The 19,539-nt window shown below is 41.5% G+C and overlaps 1 pseudogene; it reads right to left on the bottom strand.

Annotated features, from left to right (window-relative positions):
* Window positions 1-17,245: 17,245 nt before the first annotated feature.
* LOC129046498 (U4 spliceosomal RNA) lies at window positions 17,246-17,309 on the bottom strand (annotated as a pseudogene).
* Between the last annotated feature and the right edge of the window lie 2,230 nt (window positions 17,310-19,539).

Here is a 19,539-nt window from a genome sequence, read left to right as displayed (position 1 = left end):
TATGTAACCTACAAGGGTAGAAACATTAGATTGGCAACAGACCTATCCACAGAGATCTGGCAGGCCAGAAAGGACTGGCAGGATATATTCAGAGCACTAAATGAGAAAAATATGCAGCCAAGAATACTCTATCCAGCTAGGCTGTCATTGAAAATTGAAGGAGAGATAAAAAGCTTCCAGGACAAACAAAAACTAAAGGAATTTGCAAACACGAAACCAGCCCTACAGGAAATCTTGAAAGGGGTCCTCTAAGCAAAGAGAGAGCCTAAAAGCAACATAGACCAGAAAGGAACACAGACAATATACGGTAACAGTCACCATACAGGCAATAAAATGGCACTAAATTCCTATCTTTCAATAGTTACCCTGAATATAAATGGACTAAATGCCCCAATCAAATGACAGAAACTATCAGATTGGATTAAAAAACAAGACCCATCGATATGCTGTCTGCAAGAGACTCATTTTAGAACCAAAGACACCCACAGATTGAAAGTGAGGGGGTGGAAAACCATTTACCATGCTAATGGACACCAAAGGAAAGCTGGGGTGGCAATCCTTATATCAGACAAATTAGATTTTAAACCAAAAACTGTAATAAGAGATGAGGAAGGACACTATATCATGCTTAAAGGGTCTATCCAACAAGAAGATCTAACAATTGTAAATATCTATGCCCCTAACATGGGAGCAGCCAATTATATAAGGCAATTAATAACAAAAGCAAAGAAACACATTGACAACAATACAATAATAGTGGGGGACTTTAACACCCCCCCTCACTGAAATGGGCAGATCGTCTAAGCAAAAGATCACAAAGGAAATAAAGACCTTAAATGACACACTGGACCAAATGGACTTCACAGACATATTCAAAACATTCCATCCCAAAGCAACGGAATACACATTCTTCTCTAGTGCCCATGGAACATTCTCCAGAATAGATCACATCCTAGGTCATAAATCAGCTTTCAACCAGTACCAAAAGATTGGAATCATTCCCTGCCTATTTTCAGACCACAATGCTTTGAAACTAGAGCTCAATCACAAGAGGAAAGACAGAAAGAACTCAAATACATGGAGACTAAAGAGCATCCTACTGAAGAATCAATGGGTCAACCAGGAAATTAAAGAAGAATTAAAAAAATTCATGGAAACCAATGATAATGAAAACACAACTGTTCAAAATCTCTGGGATGCAGGAAAGGCAGTCCTAAGAGGAAAGTATATAGCAATACAAGCCTTTCTCAAGAAACAAGAAAGGTCTCAAGTACACAACCTAACCCTACACCTAAAGGAGCTGGAGAAAGAACAGCAAATAAAGCCTAAACCCAGCAGAAGAGAAATCATAAAGATCAGAGCAGAAATCAATGAAATAGAAACTAAAAGAACAGTAGAACAGATCAACGAAACTAGGAGCTGGTTCTTTGAAAGAATTAACAAGATTGATAAACCCCTGGCCAGACTGATCAAAAAGAAAAGAGAAATGACCCAAATCAACAAAATCATGAATGAAAGAGGAGAGATCACAACCAACACCAAAGAAATACAAACAATTATAAGAACATATTATGAGCAACTCTATGCCAGCAAATTAGATAACCTGGAAGAAATGGATGCATTCCTAGAGATGTATCAACTACCAAAACTGAACCAGGAAGAAAGAGAAAACCTGAACAGACCTATAACCACTAAGGAAATTGAAGCAGTCATCAAAAATCTCCCAAAAAACAAAAGCCCAGGGCCAGATGGCTTCCCAGGGGAATTCTACCAAACATTTCAAGAAGAATTAATACCTATTCTTCTGAAACTGTTCCAAAAAATAGAAATGGAAGGAAAACTTCCAAACTCATTTTATGAGGCCAGCATTACCTTGATCCCAAACCAGACAAAGACCCCATCAAAAAGGAGAACTACAGACCAATATCCCTGATGAACAGGGATGCAAAAATTCTCACTAAAATACTAGCCAATAGGATCCAACAGTACATTAAAAGGATTATTCACCATGACCAAGTGGGATTTATCCCTGGGCTGCAAGGTTGGTTCAACATCCGCAAATCAATCAATGTGATACAATACATTAACAAAAGAAAGAACAAGAACCATATGATCCTCTCAATAGATGCAGAAAAAGCATTTGACAAAGTACAGCATCCTTTCTTGATCAAAACTCTTCAGAGTATAGGCATAGAGGGTACATACCAAAATATCATAAAAGCCATCTATGAAAAGCCTGCAGCGAATATCATTCTTAATGGGGAAAAACTGAGAGCTTTCCCCCTAAGGTCAGGAACGCGGCAGGGATGTCCACTATCACCACTGCTATTCAACATAGTATTGGAAGTCCTAGCCACAGCAATCAGACAACAGAAAGAAATAAAAGGTATCCAAATCAGCAAAGAAGAAGTCAAACTCTCACTCTTTGCAGATGATATGATACTTTATGTGGAAAACCCCAAAGACTCCACCCAAAACTGCTAGAACTCATACAGGAATTCAGTAAAGTGGCAGGATATAAAATCAATGCACAGAAGTCAGTGGCATTCCTATACACCAACAACAAGACAGAAGAAAGAGAAATTAAGGAGTCGATCCCATTTACAATTGCACCCAAAACCCTAAGATACCTAGGCATAAATCTAACCAAAGAGGCAAAGGATCTGTACTCAGAAAAGTATAAAATACTCATGAAAGAAATTGAGGAAGACACAAAGAAGTGGAAAAACGTTCCATGCTCATGGATTGGAAGAACAAATATTGTGAAGATGTCAATGCTACCTAGAGCAATCTACACATTCAATGCAATCCCCATCAAAATACCATCCACTTTTTTCAAAGAAATGGAACAAATAATCCTAAAATTTGTATGGAACCAGAAAAGACCCCTCATAGCCAGAGGAATGTTGAAAAAGAAAAGCAAAGCTGGTGGCATCACAATCCCGGACTTCCAGCTCTATTACAAAGCTGTCATCATCAAGACAGTATGGTACTGGCACAAAAACGGACACATAGATCAATGGAACAGAATAGAAAGCCCAGAAATGGACCCTCAACTCTATGGTCAACTCATCTTTGACAAAGCAGGAAAGAATGTCCAATGGAAAAAAGACAGTCTCTTCAACAAATGGTGTTGGGAAAATTGGATAGCCACATGCAGAAGAATGGAACTGGACCCTTTCCTTACACCACACACAAAAATAGACTCCAAGTGGTTGAAAGACCTCAATGTGAGACAGGAGTCCATCAAAATCCTAAAGGAGAACACAGACAGCAACCTCTTTGACCTCAGCCGAAGCAACTTCTTCCTAGAAACATCGCCAAAGGCAAGGGAAGCAAGGGCAAAAATGAACTATTGGGACTTCATCAAGATAAAAAGCTTTTGCAAGGCAAAGGAAACAGTCAACAAAACCAAAAGACAACTGACAGAATGGGAGAAGATATTTGCAAATGACATATCAGATAAAGGGCTAGTATCCAAAATCTATAAAGAACTCATCAAACTCAACACCCAAAGAACAAAGAATCCAATCAAGAAATGGGCAGAAGACATAAACACACATTTTTCCAAAGAAGACATCCAAATGGCCAACAGACACATGAAAAAGTGTTCAATATCGCTCGGCATCAGGGAAATCCAAATCAAAACCTCAATGAGATACCACCTCACACCAGTCAGAATGGCTAAAATTAACAAGTCAGGAAATGACAGATGTCGGTGGATGCGGAGAAAGGGGAACCCTCCTACACTGTTGGTGGGAATGCAAGCTGGTGCAGCCACTCTGGAAAACAGTATGGAGGTTCCTCAAAAAATTGAAAATAGAGCTACCATATTATCCAGCAATTGCACTACTGGGTATTTACCTCAAAGATACAAAAGTAGGGATCCGAAAGGGTACATGCACCCCAATGTTTATAGCAGCAATGTCCACAATAGCCAAACTGTGGAAAGAGCCAAGATGTCCATCGACAGATGAATGGATAAAGAAGAGGTGGTATATATATACAATGGAATATTATGCAGCCATGAAAAGGAATGAGATCTTGCCATTTGCAACGATGTGGATGGAACTGGAGGGTATTATGCTGAGCGAAATAAGTCACACAGAGAAAGATGTGTATCATATGACCTCACTGATATAAGCAATTCTTAATCTCAGGAAACTAACTGAGGGTTGCTGGAGTGGGGGGTGGGGTGGGAGGGGATGGGGTGACTGGGTGATAGACACTGGGGAGGGTATGTGCTCTGGTAAGCGCTATGAATTGTGCAAGACTGTTGAATCTCAGATCTGTAACTCTGAAACAAATAATGCAATATATGTTATGGTCTTCTATATCACTGATTCTGTCTCCTGCCTCATTTATCCTAGCAGTTAGCGCCCCCATATTTGACTGCACCTCATTAATAGCCTTTTTGATTTCGACTTGGTTAGATTTTAGTTCTTTTACTTCTCCAGAAAGGGTTTCTCTAATAACTTCCATGCTTTTTTCAAGCCCAGCTAGTATCTTTAAAATGATGATTCTGAACTCTAGATCCGACATCGTACTAATGTCCATATTGAGTAGGTCCCTGGCAGTCGGTACTACCTCTTGTTCTTTTTGTTGAGGTGATTTTTTCCATCTTGTCATTTTTTCGAGAGGAGAATAGATTAATGAAAGAACAAAATGCTAACAGGGTAACAACGTCCCCAGAAAATATACTCTAAACAAATCAGAAAAGACCTGAAGCAGTGGGAAAAGAAAGGGAAAGAGAGAAAAAAGAAAAAGAAAAAAAAAAAGATAAAGATAAAACAAACAAAAACAGAACAAAACAAAACAAAACCAGAATGTGATCAAATATGATCAGGCTGGTATATAGATCAGTGCCACACACTAGATTTTGGGTGTATTTTGGTCTGTTAGAAGAAAGTGCCTCCCAAAATTTTAAAGAAAGAAAATCTTATATATGTACAAAAATAAGGGTTGATATGATGAAGGGATGGAATATGACTGTAAAGATGGAAATTATAAAAAAATTTATAAAAGGAATTGATAAGAAGTTGTTTGAAAAAAGAAAGAAGAGGATTTAAAAAAAGAAAAAAAGAAAAAAAGGGAGAGAATGTGATCAGGCAGGGGAGTAGAAAAAACCCATACATTAGAGATTTAGGGTATTTTTTGATCTGTTAGAAGAAACTATCTCAAAATTTTAAAGAGAGAACAACTTATATATATATATATGCCAAAAATACGGGTAACTACTATGAAGGGATAGAATATGACTCTTCCAGAAAGTGGTTGCTTTTCTGTTCAGAGAGTTGTTGCTATTCTTTTCTTCAATCTCCTGTTGAGTTTGTAGTTGTTCAGAATGGTTTGATCCCTATCCAGCTGAATTCCTGAGAGGAGATGAAATCCAGGTCTCCTGCTCTTCCTCCATCTTGCTCCGCCCCTTATGCTGATAATTAATCCACGCAGCTACCTTCCAATGCCCCATCCTCTAGCTTGGGGCACTATCATCACTAGCCCACTGACTCAATGTTCTGGTGATTCTGCAAACGGCTCTGCCATCAATTTCCATTGTTGTCCGTTTCCCACCCAAGTTCTTGGGATCACTCTATTTTTTTTTTATGTATTTATTTATTTTTATTCTTTTTTTTTATTCTTATGTTAATCCCCATACATTACATCATTAGTTTTAGATGAAGTGTTCCATGATTCATTGTTTGTGCACAACACCCAGTGCTCCATGCAGAATGTGCCCTCCTCAATACCCACCACCAGGCTAACCCATCCTCCCACCCCCCTCCCCTCTAGAACCCTGTTTGTTTTTCAAAGTCCATCGTCTCTCATGGTTCGTCTACCCCTCCGATTCCCCCCACTTCATTCTTCCCCTCCCGCTACCTTCTTCTTCTTTTTTTTTTTTCTTAACATATATTGCATTATTTGTTTCAGAGGTACAGATCTGAGATTCAACAGTCTTGCACAATTCACAGCGCTTACCAGAGCACATACCCTCCCCAGTGTCTATCACCCAGTCACCCCATCCCTCCCACCCCACCCCCCACTCCAACAATACTCAGTTTGTTTCCTGTGATTAAGAATTCCTCATATCAGTGAGATCATATGATACATGTCTTTCTCTTTTTGACTTATTTCACTCAACATAATACTCTCCAGTTCCATCCACATCGTAGCAAATGGCAAGCTCTCATTCCTTTTGATGGCTGCATAATATTCCAATAGCCAAACTGTGGAAAGAGCCAAGATGTCCATCGACAGATGAATGGATAAAGGGATCACTCTATTTTTTAACTCCACCTTGCTTTCCAAGAGACAGTGCTTCACAAAAAATCCTACTCCTGACATCAGTTGTCAGGAGGAACTATGCATTTCTCTGACTGGTGTGTCTCCCTCCAGGAGACAACTCCGTGACAAGGACTTGAGGACAAGCAGTTCATCTTGGGGGTGATTTCGGGAACCACTGGTAGACTAGCAGTAAAGTGAGACAGAGAGTGAAGGAACTAATAGAGGGTTTACTCTCCAGGTTGTCACTGTGGAGGATGTCAAATAAAAGAGCATTGGAGTTATCCTACCCAAATAGTTAGGGAGCCGGGGCATTAATACACCAACTCTCATCACTCATTAGTTGAGAAATCCTGAAAAAGATGTCAAGTTCCTGTAAATTCTGGCCTGCTGTGCTGGGCAGCAAAGTGGGCTCTGGCAGCTAAGGGAGTATCTCATCAAGGAAATGCTGGTTCTTCCAGTGGAAGTCGGGTCACTAAGCTCTGAAGCAGTAAGGGGAAGAGGCCATATATGGCAGGTCACCAAGGGCATCCAATACTGACTCAGTCAGATTCTCTCAAAGCGACTCCCCCACAAGATCTTAACATTGTGTAGTTTATTAGCAAAGCCTATAGACTATGCTTTCAGGGGTCATTTCTATAGTTTATTAGCAAAGCCTACAAAAATAGTTTCATAATTATTAATAAAAACACACAGTAAAATACTCAACTGGGTCAGGCACAGTATTTCTGGCTGAATCCTCCTCCTGGGAGAACAGAGATGCCCTTCACTACCAAATCCCATCGGTCATGTGAGAACAGGGTGGGACAATGCCAGGACCAACCAGCTCACTGGCTCTGTGACATGATAATCAATGCCATTTTTGCATTACTTCTAAATCACAAGCTGACCATTTTGCTCTGTGTGTGCCGTAAAATTACAGATATTATCCAAGTTTCTAACTTATACTGTTTCCCTTTGCTTCTTATTTTTTCTCTGCCTTGAACCTATAGAAAAAAAAAAAAAATTGCCAGAGGTAAGGTTAAGGTTTGGGGCTCATGTGGTCAGAAAATTTGAACTCTTCTTGTAAAAAGTTCAAGCAAACCTTGTCCTTCCCTGCCTCTGCCTCAAGGACTGGGTTTCAAATATTTAATAGATTTTCACTGAAATCTAGCAGAGCAGGGTCAAGGGCCAAACATCTCGGGTCTTTTTCTTGTTTCCTGCTTAGCAAACAAGTGAACTCAAGACTCTCCCACCCGTTTACAGAGGTATTTTGTGTCACGGTGGCAACAGCCATGAATGTGTCACAGACACACTTCGGCAATATTTTTAACCAGAGATGAGCCAGATGCCTTGGATGAAAAATATTTCACAACAGGTGATCATAGTAGCTGCGAGATAATCAGACAAAGATGAGAAAAACTTCAGCAGAGCAACTCTGACAATGCAGTAGTGGAGGGTAAGACATTCTTCCTGGGAATGTGGGGTCCCTTGGAGGGACCATAAGGGTGAATGTCAAAGCCCAAGAGTCCTTGATGGACTATGGGTATGAACTGGTTTCAGCAGCAGCACCGAGGGAGGTGGGACCATGTGGGATGACAGAGCATATGGACCAGGGTGAAAATTCCAGACTTAGATCCTCAGATCTCACTTTTTTTTTTTTTAAAGATTTATTTATTTGGGAGAGAGAGAAAGAGCACACACAAGCAGGGGGAGGGGCAAAGGGGAAAGGGAGAGAATCCCAAGCAGACTCTGCACTGAATGTGGAGCCCCATGTGGGGTTTGATCCCATGACCCTAAGAATATGACCTGAGCCAAAATCAAGAGTTGGTCGCTTAACCGACTGAGCCACCTAGGCGCCCACCTCAGATCTCACTCTTAAAAAGCTGGTAACCTGAAGATGGGAACATGAGAACAGATCTAGAGACAATATACCTGGCTCAGGCACTTGGGGAAGATGGTGGCCACAGCCCCTGAATGCATAGCTCCTATTTTTTGCATGATTTCCCGTGCCTGGTTTGACCTTACTTAATTATGCGTCAGGGCTGTTCTCAGGAATCACATACCCTCTCACTGCCTCCTGTCCTGAATGCCTAGTCTTGTGTGCAAGGACCCTAAGATGCAGTGTTTCTGCCCAGAGAGCCCTTGCTAGCTATTGGGCTTTAGTTTGCAGTCATGTGTCTTCCCTCTCTTATGGCTATGTTCCTGGTTATCAGTAAAATATTTCCTGACCTCCTGGACTCTTAAAAAATAAAGTGCCTTGCTAGGATTAACACATGTAATTCTCACTAGACTATGATTCAGGTATTATTATTATTCTCATTTTACAAATGAGAAAATTTGAATGCAATTAGGGTTACAAATCTTCCCCAAACCACTCAGTCGGAGAGTGGGCAAGCAAGGAGCTGGGCCCAGGCCCTTCATGGTAAGTGGTACCACGTGCTTCCTGCACAAGGGTAGGAGGAAGGGAGCAGGGGTGGAAAGGGATGGAGGCTGTGATGTGTGATGGGCACCTCTGACAGGGGCCAAGCTGTCTTAAATGGAGGGTTTCAATTCCGAGAAAAGAGAGGAAGGAAGGGTGCATGGGAAGATGGGAAGAGCGGAAAAGAGAGAGAACTCTGCATTATGCTGCAGGGGAAAAGAAAGGATGAAGGGCTGAGCAGCAGGCGATGATAGAGCTATGGGAAGGGGGTGAGCAAAGAAGGGAGGGAGAAAGGAAAGGATTTGATGGTGAGGAGGGGACCCCACCCACCTTGGAGCAGAGCCCCACTGTTGTCCTCTGGTGGTAGCCAGCCATATTGATTTGTCCCAGAGGGCTTGAAAACCGGATGCTGCCTGGCCTTGTCACTGCCTCCTCCTCCTCCCCAGTGGCAACAGCCCTGGGTCCCCCTCCAAGGGACCCCACATGCCCAGCTGTGATGGCAGTGCCTGCCCATAGGCCAACCTCATGGGCTTCCCCCACCCCACGTTCCTTCAGGCCTGGAAGACTGACATCATTTCAGGATGTTCAAGGGACCACTTGAATGTGACATAAATAGAAGGGATGGACAGACCTACCGATGAGAGCAACCACTGGTTGTGTGCTCTGGATCCTAGACACCAGGGCGAGCACTGTCTTGGCCCCATCACGCTTGCTTAATCCATATAGCAAAACTAGGAGTGACATCTTATAATCCCTGTGTTGCAAATGAGGAAACTGAGGTACGGAGGGGTTTAAAAGCTCCTCCCTCATCATGCAGGTCACAGTGGCAGAGGTATACTGCGTTGTTGTGCTCTGGGCTCATGCCCTGCAAGGCCATGCTGCACCACCTGGGTGTACCTCTGCAGGCCCGGCGCCCCACACACCCTGCACGGAGCAGTGCCTCCTCTACCCACCTGTTCATGTCCATCCAGTATTTCCTGATTTCCACCCTAGGCAGGTCTGTGCTAGGCCTGGAGATTCACAGATGAAAGAGATACAGCTTCTCCCCTCCTCTTCCCTCCCTCCCCTGTTCCTCTCCTCTCTTCTTCACTCCACATATGGGCAACTCTGATGTTTAAAGGGTAGGCAGGGAAAAAAAAAAAAAAACCACCAAGAGGACTGCAGATCAGAGAGGTTGGAGGCCGGCAAGAACCATGGCTACAGATCATTCTAGAAAGTTACTTTCTTAGTGACAGAACAGAAAGCAAAACTGATTGGGGGCAGTGTAAGTCTAGCTTATGATGCCGACAGATCATACCACAGCATTTAGGGTTTTCAGTGATACTGCATGATATCAACGTTGGGGTTTTCCCCCAAACTTCTCTGCATCCCTCTTCCTTTGAAAACACAACTAATAAAGCATTGGCTCTGTTCTCATTTGGTGCCTGGGATCAGAATTTCAATGTGAGTACGAAACCCAAAGGAGTTCCATTTGAGTTTTATTTGCCTGAAGGCCTCTGACAGATATAGCTATCTCGATTGGGTTCTGAGATTGTATGAGGGAGTTTTGGTGAGAAATGCTATTTTAAGCACTATTTAGGCTTTGCTTAGACTGTTTTTATGGGGAAAGTTATGATTCTTGGTAATTGCTGGAGTTAACTTTTAACGCCTCCTCCTCAGATGTCAGTGTGGGCTTCTCTGCCTTTCTGAACAGTTCCATCACAGCGGCTGGCCTGGCATCGTCCCTTCCCAGCCCCCGGTCTCCAGGTTGACATTATTTATAAGCTAATGACAGAGCAATAAATATTGTAGTAAATAGTTGTGGGGTGACATTTGCTGAGCTGAAGTTATAGGCAGCTGGAGAGTGTTTCTATGTGAAATTGCTTTCGCCATTCTTCCCATTACAATGACCTACGACATACATAAAAATGCTTCTGCCACCCCCTCCCCAAATGCATTGCCAGTTTCTAGTAAGATCAATAGAGCTTTCATGGAAACCACGTCATGTGCGCTGTATCCTCTGAGAGTCCCTTGGCAAGCTTTTGTGTCAAATTCAGGAAAACCTAGGACCCGTCCTAAACGGGTACATTTCTAATTTGTTGCATAGGATATTTACTAATGTTTATTCCATATGAGATTCCCCGCTGGTTGATGTTGGGGTAGAGTGGTACAACACCTTTCTTTTTTTTTTTTTTTTTTTTTTTTTTTTTAAGATTTTATTTATTTATTCATGAGAGACACAGAGAGAGAGAGAGAGAGGCAGAGGGAGAAGCAGACTCCCCGCTGAGCAGGGAGCCCGATGCGGGACTCGATCCCAGGACCCTGGGATCACGACCCGAGCCGAAGGCAGACGCTTAACCGACTGAGCCACCCAGGCGCCCACAACACCTTTCTTAAAAGAGCTCACTTTGCAGGAGGAGGAGGGAAAGCATATGCAAGCAATTCAACACACATACAACGTAACTAAGATCTTAAAATGTGCCCAGTGAGTGGCATAGATTAAGATAAGTTATTTTTAAACTCTCTAGGTCAGGGAAATATTCCTGAAGGGGACCACATTTGCCTTTTGCCTTGACTGATGTGTAGGTTGTAGGCTTTCCCTTGGTGACTAGTTTCTCAGGTCTGACTGGTATCCACCCCGTTCCATTTGCTGTCATCCTCATTCCCTTTGTTCCTCATGCATGCAACTTTCGGAGCTAGTTCAGGCATCATCCCTTCCAGGAGCCCTCCACTGGTAGCCCAGGCACAGCCAGGCACCTCCACTCTGCTTCTGTAACAGGCATATCTATGTATTTTCACATAGTTGTATACTGGACTTTTTGCATGTATGTCTTGCCCATCTGGTAGTAAATCCTTTATTATATAGACAATGTCTCATTCACTGTGTGGCTCTTGTGCTAGCATAGATCTTACCACGTGGTGGAACTCAATAAATGCTTAATTAGTAGGTTGGGTGGCTGGTTGACTGGATGGAAATGAAGATTATTCCAAGTGGATGGATCAATAAGAGGAATACCTTCAAGCAGGAAGGGCAAAGTACGTGAAAAGGAATAGTAGGGGATGCAGTCATAAAGGAAACTTAGAGCTGTATCCTAGGGGCCAGGCTGAGAATTAGGGAATCTGTCTAGGATGCAATAGGTGATCATGGTCAACTGATGTGGATAGTTGTCCACATCAGTAGAATTCTATCTGTGATCATGCCTGTGCTTTTGGGTAGGAGCTACCCCTCTCTTTACTCACCACAGGATTTAAAAGGAAGCTTTCACCTTTGTACATGATCCTATGCCTTAGCCATAGCAATTGGTCAAGGGGTGAACAGTGAACTAACCAGGGACCTCTGCCTTCTGGTTTAACCAAAGATGTACACGTGACCCAAATCAGCACTACTGGAGAGTTTCTATGGGATGGTTTTCCAACCTGCACCAGGCAGGGAAATGTCTTTCCTTCCCTGGTGGTACAACTCTGATGGTGTGTGCTGTTGTTGACCAGGTCCTCCACCACAGACAAAAACAGGTCTAAAGTTACAGATTCAAAGTGCCACACAAAGAGGAACAAAAATAAGAAGAGAAGACCCTGGTGCCAGGTGTCTCAGCCTACAGCCTGTTGAAGCTGGGCCTCTATAACCTACAGTCAGATGCTTGGAATTCACAGCCTCTCTCTCACTCTGATGCCACCAACAGTAGGCTTTAAGGAGAGCCCAGAGACAACTCTCAGCCCAAACAACCCCTACCTTATCACCCACACTATCCAGAAACCTATTCCAGAAGAGAGACTGTAATAAGAAGTGAACATGCACCTTCTTCTCCCAAGAGGCATCAAGATGGAGCCCATCATGTCTACACCCCTGTTTATCCTTCTCATTAGAGGAACCATGTTCAGGGGTGTGTTTATTGGTCAAACCCTCCCAAAGAGTCCCAGCCTCTCATGACATCCACCATCACTCAGATGCAGAAATAGAAGCAGTCAGAAGAGAACTACTTCAACTCTCCTGTACCAAATCATCCAACCAAATGGTGCGTTTACCCATGAACTCTCTCTCTTTTGTTACGATGAATGAATGGACCTTGTCTCTATTTAAAGTTAACCACTCCACATCACACTAGGTCCCATCTCCTCTCACCCAGGAGGACTTTGTTCTTGCACTCAATCCTCCTCTCTCCTGCATCATCAAGTTTTCCTCTTTCCCTTGGACGAATCTAGTTATTTATAAACCTATTGTAATACCTCCCAACTTCACAAAAGGAAAAAATACTGCTGACCTCCTATTCTCTTCTAACAATTGCCAATCTTTTTTTTTTTTTTTAAAGCTAAACTTCTTTAAATAGTTAGAGAGAAGGCTTTCAACAAGACAGATGATATATAGGTAAACTAAACCAGACTTTGGTGTTTAAAAGAGGTAACAACATATCATCACCTTCTCCAGAGTCTCGCAGTCAAAGACAGAGGATGTCAGAAGTCATGCATTAGGGGTATGATAGTATAGCAAGACTTCTGTATCTGTTGCAGACTTTTTGCTACGGCATGCAATAATAGGAAGAAAAGAAGTAAGAGCTAGCTGAGAGAGACCTAATAAAGAATAGACATTTCAGACTCTTGCCTTGGCATGAATTTGCATCTCATTAACATCGAGCTGATAAGAGGTCTTATTTCCACATTTATTAAAGAAAGAATTATCTCTTTTCAATGGTACTTGAGTCCAATATTATACACATAGCACATGAAATGCAGATGAAATTTCAAGCCCATCATATCCTAGGTTTGAAGGGAAGAAACGAGCTGATAACAATTATATATAATGTCTCAAGCCACAGACTAGATGTCATTTAATCTATTTAGCTTCCCAAATAACCCTGGCAGAATTAATCATTTCTTCCTGCTAGTCCTATAAAGTTTCTGAACATACTTCTCTACTATAGGGTAGGATATGATGGAAGTACAGTCTTAAGTTGAAGTACCATGGTAGTGTCCTCAACCACAAAATGGATGTGTGATAGAGTCTACCATTTACAACTTGGGAGAAGATAAAAAACAACAACAATAAGCAATGTAAAGTAATTATCAAAATCCCTGGTGCTAAGTCCTGTTAATTATTCCATATAATGACTCCCTGCTTTTGTTTCAAAAACAAGAGTTGGCCAGCAGTCCCCTGGCCACTGACACCTAACTCCCAAATAATCACAGTTTGAAGGGCCAGGAGTCCGGCTTTAGTTCTTGTTTTGTTTCTTTTTTCAAAGAAAATAAGAGACAGGATGAGCAACAGACCCTATCCTCTCTTAAGGGGATCTCTCCTCAATGCGTAACCAGACTTTTTTTTTTTTTTTCAACCTAATTGCATGACTAACTACCTACACACAGAGAAAACATAAAGAAACAAGAAGAAACAGCATTTCCAGCGGCAGCTGCTCTGTTCGGTTCCTCTCTCTTAGAGGGAAATGGAACACAGGCTCACCCCCTACGTCACGCAGCATGGCCCACATTGCCAAAGCACAGCAGTGTGTTCAGAATTAATGCAGATGTGAATGTGGCAACAGAAGATGGATAATATATATGTATAGAACTATTCTTCCCTAGACTAAATGGTCCCTCACTTAGTATAGATTTTGGTGACTTTAAATATAATGAATGTGTCTTCCTAAATATTGTATCAGCTATCAGTTGTTACTACCACAGTCTGTCTGCCTTCATCAAACTGAACATTGTTATTACCGTCAGAGGCAGAAGTAAACAGGATCTAAACGAAGACTGGAAGAGTTCTTTTATCAATAAAAATAAATGTGAGGGCAGTACAAGCATTCTGTGATGCCTCAGCTGGCTTCTGTTTACCACTTCTGCTTGGAAAAAGGGACTTGAATTTGAAGGGGCACTTCTGGTAAGGTGTTCATGCATGTTTATAATCTGTATGTCACGTATGCTTTTTCGTAGGATACAGAGCACATAAAGGAAAGGGATGCCATCTTACAAGCGGGTTACTGTGGGCAGAGAAGAATCAGAATTCAGGCTGTTTGTGCATCCGATTTTATGGTTCATATTTGACTCAGCCTTCGCCTCCTTCTCCCCACCCTCTACAATTAGCATTTCCCCACCTGGGATTTCACAGACCGACAGTAAACAAACTCTAAGTTTCATTTCCATAAAATGACTGAAGATGGGTCCCCTGAGTGAAGACCGCCTTCCATCCTTCATCTTAAAAATTTAAACCAGCAGATTTGATAATAAATGTTAAGGGTGTGCAATTAACATACAAAGTGGCAGCTGGAAAGGGCACAGCAGACAGGCGTCTGGCTGGAGTCACTTCTGTGCCCTGGAGATACAAAATAGCTAATAAATGCTGTTCTCTATTTATGTGTTGCCTTCTGAGACACTCTGCTTTGAGTGTTGTCTTAGTAGAGAGCTCATCTGGCCTCAAGAACTCACCCCAAAGGAGGGAGAGGCCACTGTTTTTTGCTTTAGATTGGCAGGTAGAGAAAGTGGGAAAACTAAGAAATTATGTGAATTCCCCCCAAAGAAGACAAAAAGGCTAGGGTGACTTTCTTCTTCCTTTTTTTTTTAATGTCAGGTGGAGTTGAAGATTAACTCATCCTTTGGGCTGATAGAACCTATTAAATATGCTCGGAAAGAGTGCCTCGCACATTGTAGGTGCTAAATAATAACCAGTATCACCACCTTCATCATCACCTTCACCATCAACATCACCAGGAGGCTTCCTCTATTTGTCTTATACAACCGAGCAAACAGAGGCCGTGTCAAAACCGGCTGAACATCAAGGTGGTAGAGATGGTAACTGGTTCCTGGTAAATAGTAGCTAAGTCTCTGAGCTGTAACTTGGATAATAAAAATAATTGGGTGAAGAGCTGAAGAGGTAGTCTGGTTCTATAGGTAAGAGCATAAAAAAAAATCAGGTCAAATAACTTGGGTTGTCTGAATGGTTACTGCTCCATGTTGTCACCATAGGACATCTACTGGGTTTGTGGAGTTCTCTGTCCCTCGAAGTCCTCATCTGCAAACCTGGGACCATACCATCAAAGTCACGGCAATGTATAGAGAGGAACTAAAATTATGCAAGCAAAATGTTTGCCACAGGGCTGGTGTCAGAGAAGTAAGTACGGGGTAAGGGACAGCTACTGGTTAAAGGACAAATCCATGGTGGTTCAGGGCATAGACTGTGGGTGGAGTCCGAACAACCTGGGTTTTAGTCCTGGTTCTGCCATTTATTTTCCTTGCACATAGAATCCTTCTAAACTCATATTCTCTCATATGCAAAATGGTAAAAATTATAGTGTGTATCTTATTATTGTGAGCCTCTCTCACGAAAGCAGTTATTAAATGTATATTCCTACTCTTATTACTAACAACTGCTAGCATTCATTCAGTCCTTACTATATACTAGATCTGGATGAAAATACTCTTCATGTATCATCGTGTTTACCTCTCCCAGAAGCCATATGTAATAGGTAACAGGAGTATCCTATTTTAATAAAGAAATCAAGGCAGAACATATAACCTGGCTAAGGTCCACATTTAACATTGTCAGAGCTGGAATTCAAACCCACTTTAAAATGCTTGAAAAGAGAAAACCAAATCAAATCAAAGGGAATAATTAAAATAGTAATAATAAACTAGAAATCAATGAAACAAAACAGACAAGCATAGGGAAAATCAACAAATTGAAACTTGGCTGGGGGTTTGTCTATGTCCTAAGTGATTCAGAAATTCTGTTTCCAATCTTCTTTCCTGCCTTTTCCTATTGAGAAGGTTTCCATAATCTATCAAGAGTTTAGTTCTCGTCTTTTCCTGGATTCCCTTAAGATTTCACAAGCACATTTGCATTAATAAAATCTAAACTTAATTCACGTCTCTACCCTTCCTCTTGAACTACACAAGGATCTCAGAACCCCTTCCCTCAGATCATCCCTCCCCTGTGTTAATTACATTATTTAACACTTTCATTTCACAGTGTGGTTAAAATCTAAAATTACTCATTACCATTATCATGGGCATTATCTCACAGGCTAGTTCTTGTTTGGGTTTTCCCATGTGTTGATCGATTTGCTTGCTTTCTCTTGCTCATACCATGCTCAGAGTTTAACTTGCATTTTTCTAGATTCCAGGATTTAGTAGTTTCTTCAACCAAGGTATCCTCTTGGGGTTTTCCTTATTTTTTTGGAGGGAAAAGGGTTATGAAAATGTCCTTCATCTTTTTCCTTGAGTGATAATTTAGCTCAGTATAAAATCCTAGCTTGGCACACTCCCTTGATACACTGAAAATACTATTACATAGTCTTCTGGCCTCAGCTGCACTGTCCAGACATCACTGGAATCACTATCAACAGAACTGATACTTCTTTGCAGCAAATCTGTTATTTCCTCTTTCGTTGTTTTAAAAATCCCCCTTCCTGGGGTGCCTGGGTGGCTCAGTTGTTTGAGCATCCTATTTTGGTTTTGGCTCAAGTCATGATCTCAGGGTTGTGGGATCAAGCCTCGTGTTGGGCTCCATGCTGGGTGTGGAGTCTGCTTGAGATTCTCCCTTTCCCTCTGCCCCTCACCTCGCTCGCACTCTGTCTCTCTTTCTCTTTCTTTCTCTAAAAATAAATAGCAATAATCACACCTCGGATAAACCTCATTGGCTACGATACTGCCACTGTGCAAAGCTCTCTAAAAATAAATAAATAAACTCTTAAAAATCCCCCTTCCCTTTGGTCTTCTTTTCAATATGATATACCTAGGAGTGAATTTATTTTTATGTTTTGGTGCTGTACTTATTGTTTCTTGAATATAAAGATTCATATTTTTCATGAATTCCAGAAAATTCTCAGACATTCCTCCTTTGTATATGGCCTTGCCCCATCTCTATTCCCTCTGGAACTCTGAGAGTTGAGCAGGACCTTTTGAATCTGCCATCTATGTATTCTAATCTCCCGGTTTTTCCATCTCCACACCATGTGGGACAGTCTGGGTAAGGACTCTCAGGCCTGTCTCACCATTCACTAATTCTTCTTCAGCTGAGATTAATTTTATGTTTAATCTCTCCATTCTCTGAGGGCAATATTTTTATTGCTCTTCATTGTAGAACACTGAACAGATTCTTTTTCAAATTTGGCCATTTATTCATAGGTCTTTAGTTGTTTTTTTAATTTTTAATTTTAGGTCTTTAATCATTTAAATATGCTTATTTTGTACTCATTTTCAGATTGCCTATTATCTCAGCCTCTAGGCAACTAATCATGTTGCCTGTGTCATCCACAGACTCTCCCACACAGCAAATACTTTCCGTCTAGTTGCTTGCTATTATGTTTGCTTATTTTTTGGTATAAACTCATCTCATCAAGAGCTTTTAGGCTTTGCTTGTTTTCCCCTGAAAATATTTCCTGTTTGTGTTTTAAGTCTGTTCCACAAGAAAAGTCTCAACTCCCGTGAGGATCTTCAGCCTGGGGCCAACTTTTATGCTACTTTCTTGGCCAACACAGGTAATGTTAAATGAAGGCCCAGGTCCACTTGAAGCAAAGTCCTGGGTTTTCCAGCCACAAGGAAGGCTCTAGTCTTCCTTCCTGGAGCCCAGGCAGAAACTAACTCCCTCTTCCAGAATTTTTTTCCTGTCTTTCTGTCCTGTGGAAACTTTGCATCAGAAATCCCTTATTCCTTATTTCATTCTTGGCTAAAAGATAACTCTGAAGTAGAATCTAAATGAAACTCAGCAGTTAATAAAGAACTTTTTAGAATTGAGAGTCTGTTGACTCAGATACTTTGTGAAGATTATCCCTGAGCTAGCCAATATATCTTCCTAGATAAAGAAGGAAAATATTAGCAAATATAAGCATACCTGTTAGCATAAAAATTAAGTTAAATCTGCATTTCTTCTGTATCTTACCATCACAGAGCTGAGTTTCTTTCTAATTAACTCTGCTAAAATAAGCAAAGAACCTTCTTATAATACGGAAAGATTTACAACACTACAGTTACCAGAACTCTTGACTTGCAACCTTGAGACTAGGCTATGTTTGCTGTATAACAAACATTCTTAAAATGTTTGTTCCATAACATTGGATTTATTGCCTCATATTTTAAACAATGTTGTTTTAAAAGGTTTATCTTATGTACCTACCATGGTGATAAAATGACTCACTATAATTTTCTCACTATAACATCACTGATCTAGCCCTAATTAGCTTGATCTTTATAAAAAGACCATAAGGACATTCTTAAAATGAGGCAAGTGGCTAAAATTATAGCTAACCTTGTAAGACGTATTTATAAGAGAAAGCAGGTGACAAATGAAAATATGAAATCTCAAGTTGGCCCTGAAAGCCTGTCTATTCAAGGTTCAGGGCTTTATGGGAAGGTTTGGGCTGTAACCCCCATGTGTCATGGATCCAGAACATCCTCCTGTGTCATCCCAGTAGTTTTAAGATCCACACCCACAAGTTAAGTGACAGCTTTATACTCTGTCAACTTAATTTAGCTGGAAATACATTTTTCAAAATCTCATCTGCATGGTTTTTGGTTCACACTGCCCTCAAGAAACATTTTGGCAAGACTTCAAAGGGAAAAGGGTAGTGAAAGCCATGTTGATGCTTAGAAGGTCCAGGTACAGCAACCTTGTCATGACCTCCTAGATCATCTTGTTGGCACAGGGCGGGTAGTGGGCCTCTAGCCTCTAGCACTCACAGAACTTTCTTCAACTTCCTTGAAACTTCCTGGTGGCTCCCTGCCAAAGGACACCAACATCCCCCTGCACATGCCCTGCATTATTACAAGCGAAATCTCAGAGGTATTGAGTCAGACAGACTCCAGTTCATCCTCACAGGTCCAGTGTGTCCTTGCTCTCCCCCACTTCATGACCTCCCTTCCCAACTCCTTGTTTTGTCCACTTCAAGCCCAGTACC

Source organism: Mirounga angustirostris, unplaced genomic scaffold (genome assembly GCF_029215605.1).
Source record: "Mirounga angustirostris isolate CCGP_5_RB_7025 unplaced genomic scaffold, mMirAng1.0.hap1 SCAF_4, whole genome shotgun sequence".
NCBI lineage: Eukaryota > Metazoa > Chordata > Mammalia > Carnivora > Phocidae > Mirounga > Mirounga angustirostris.
This window is presented reverse-complemented; position numbering and strand designations above follow the sequence as displayed.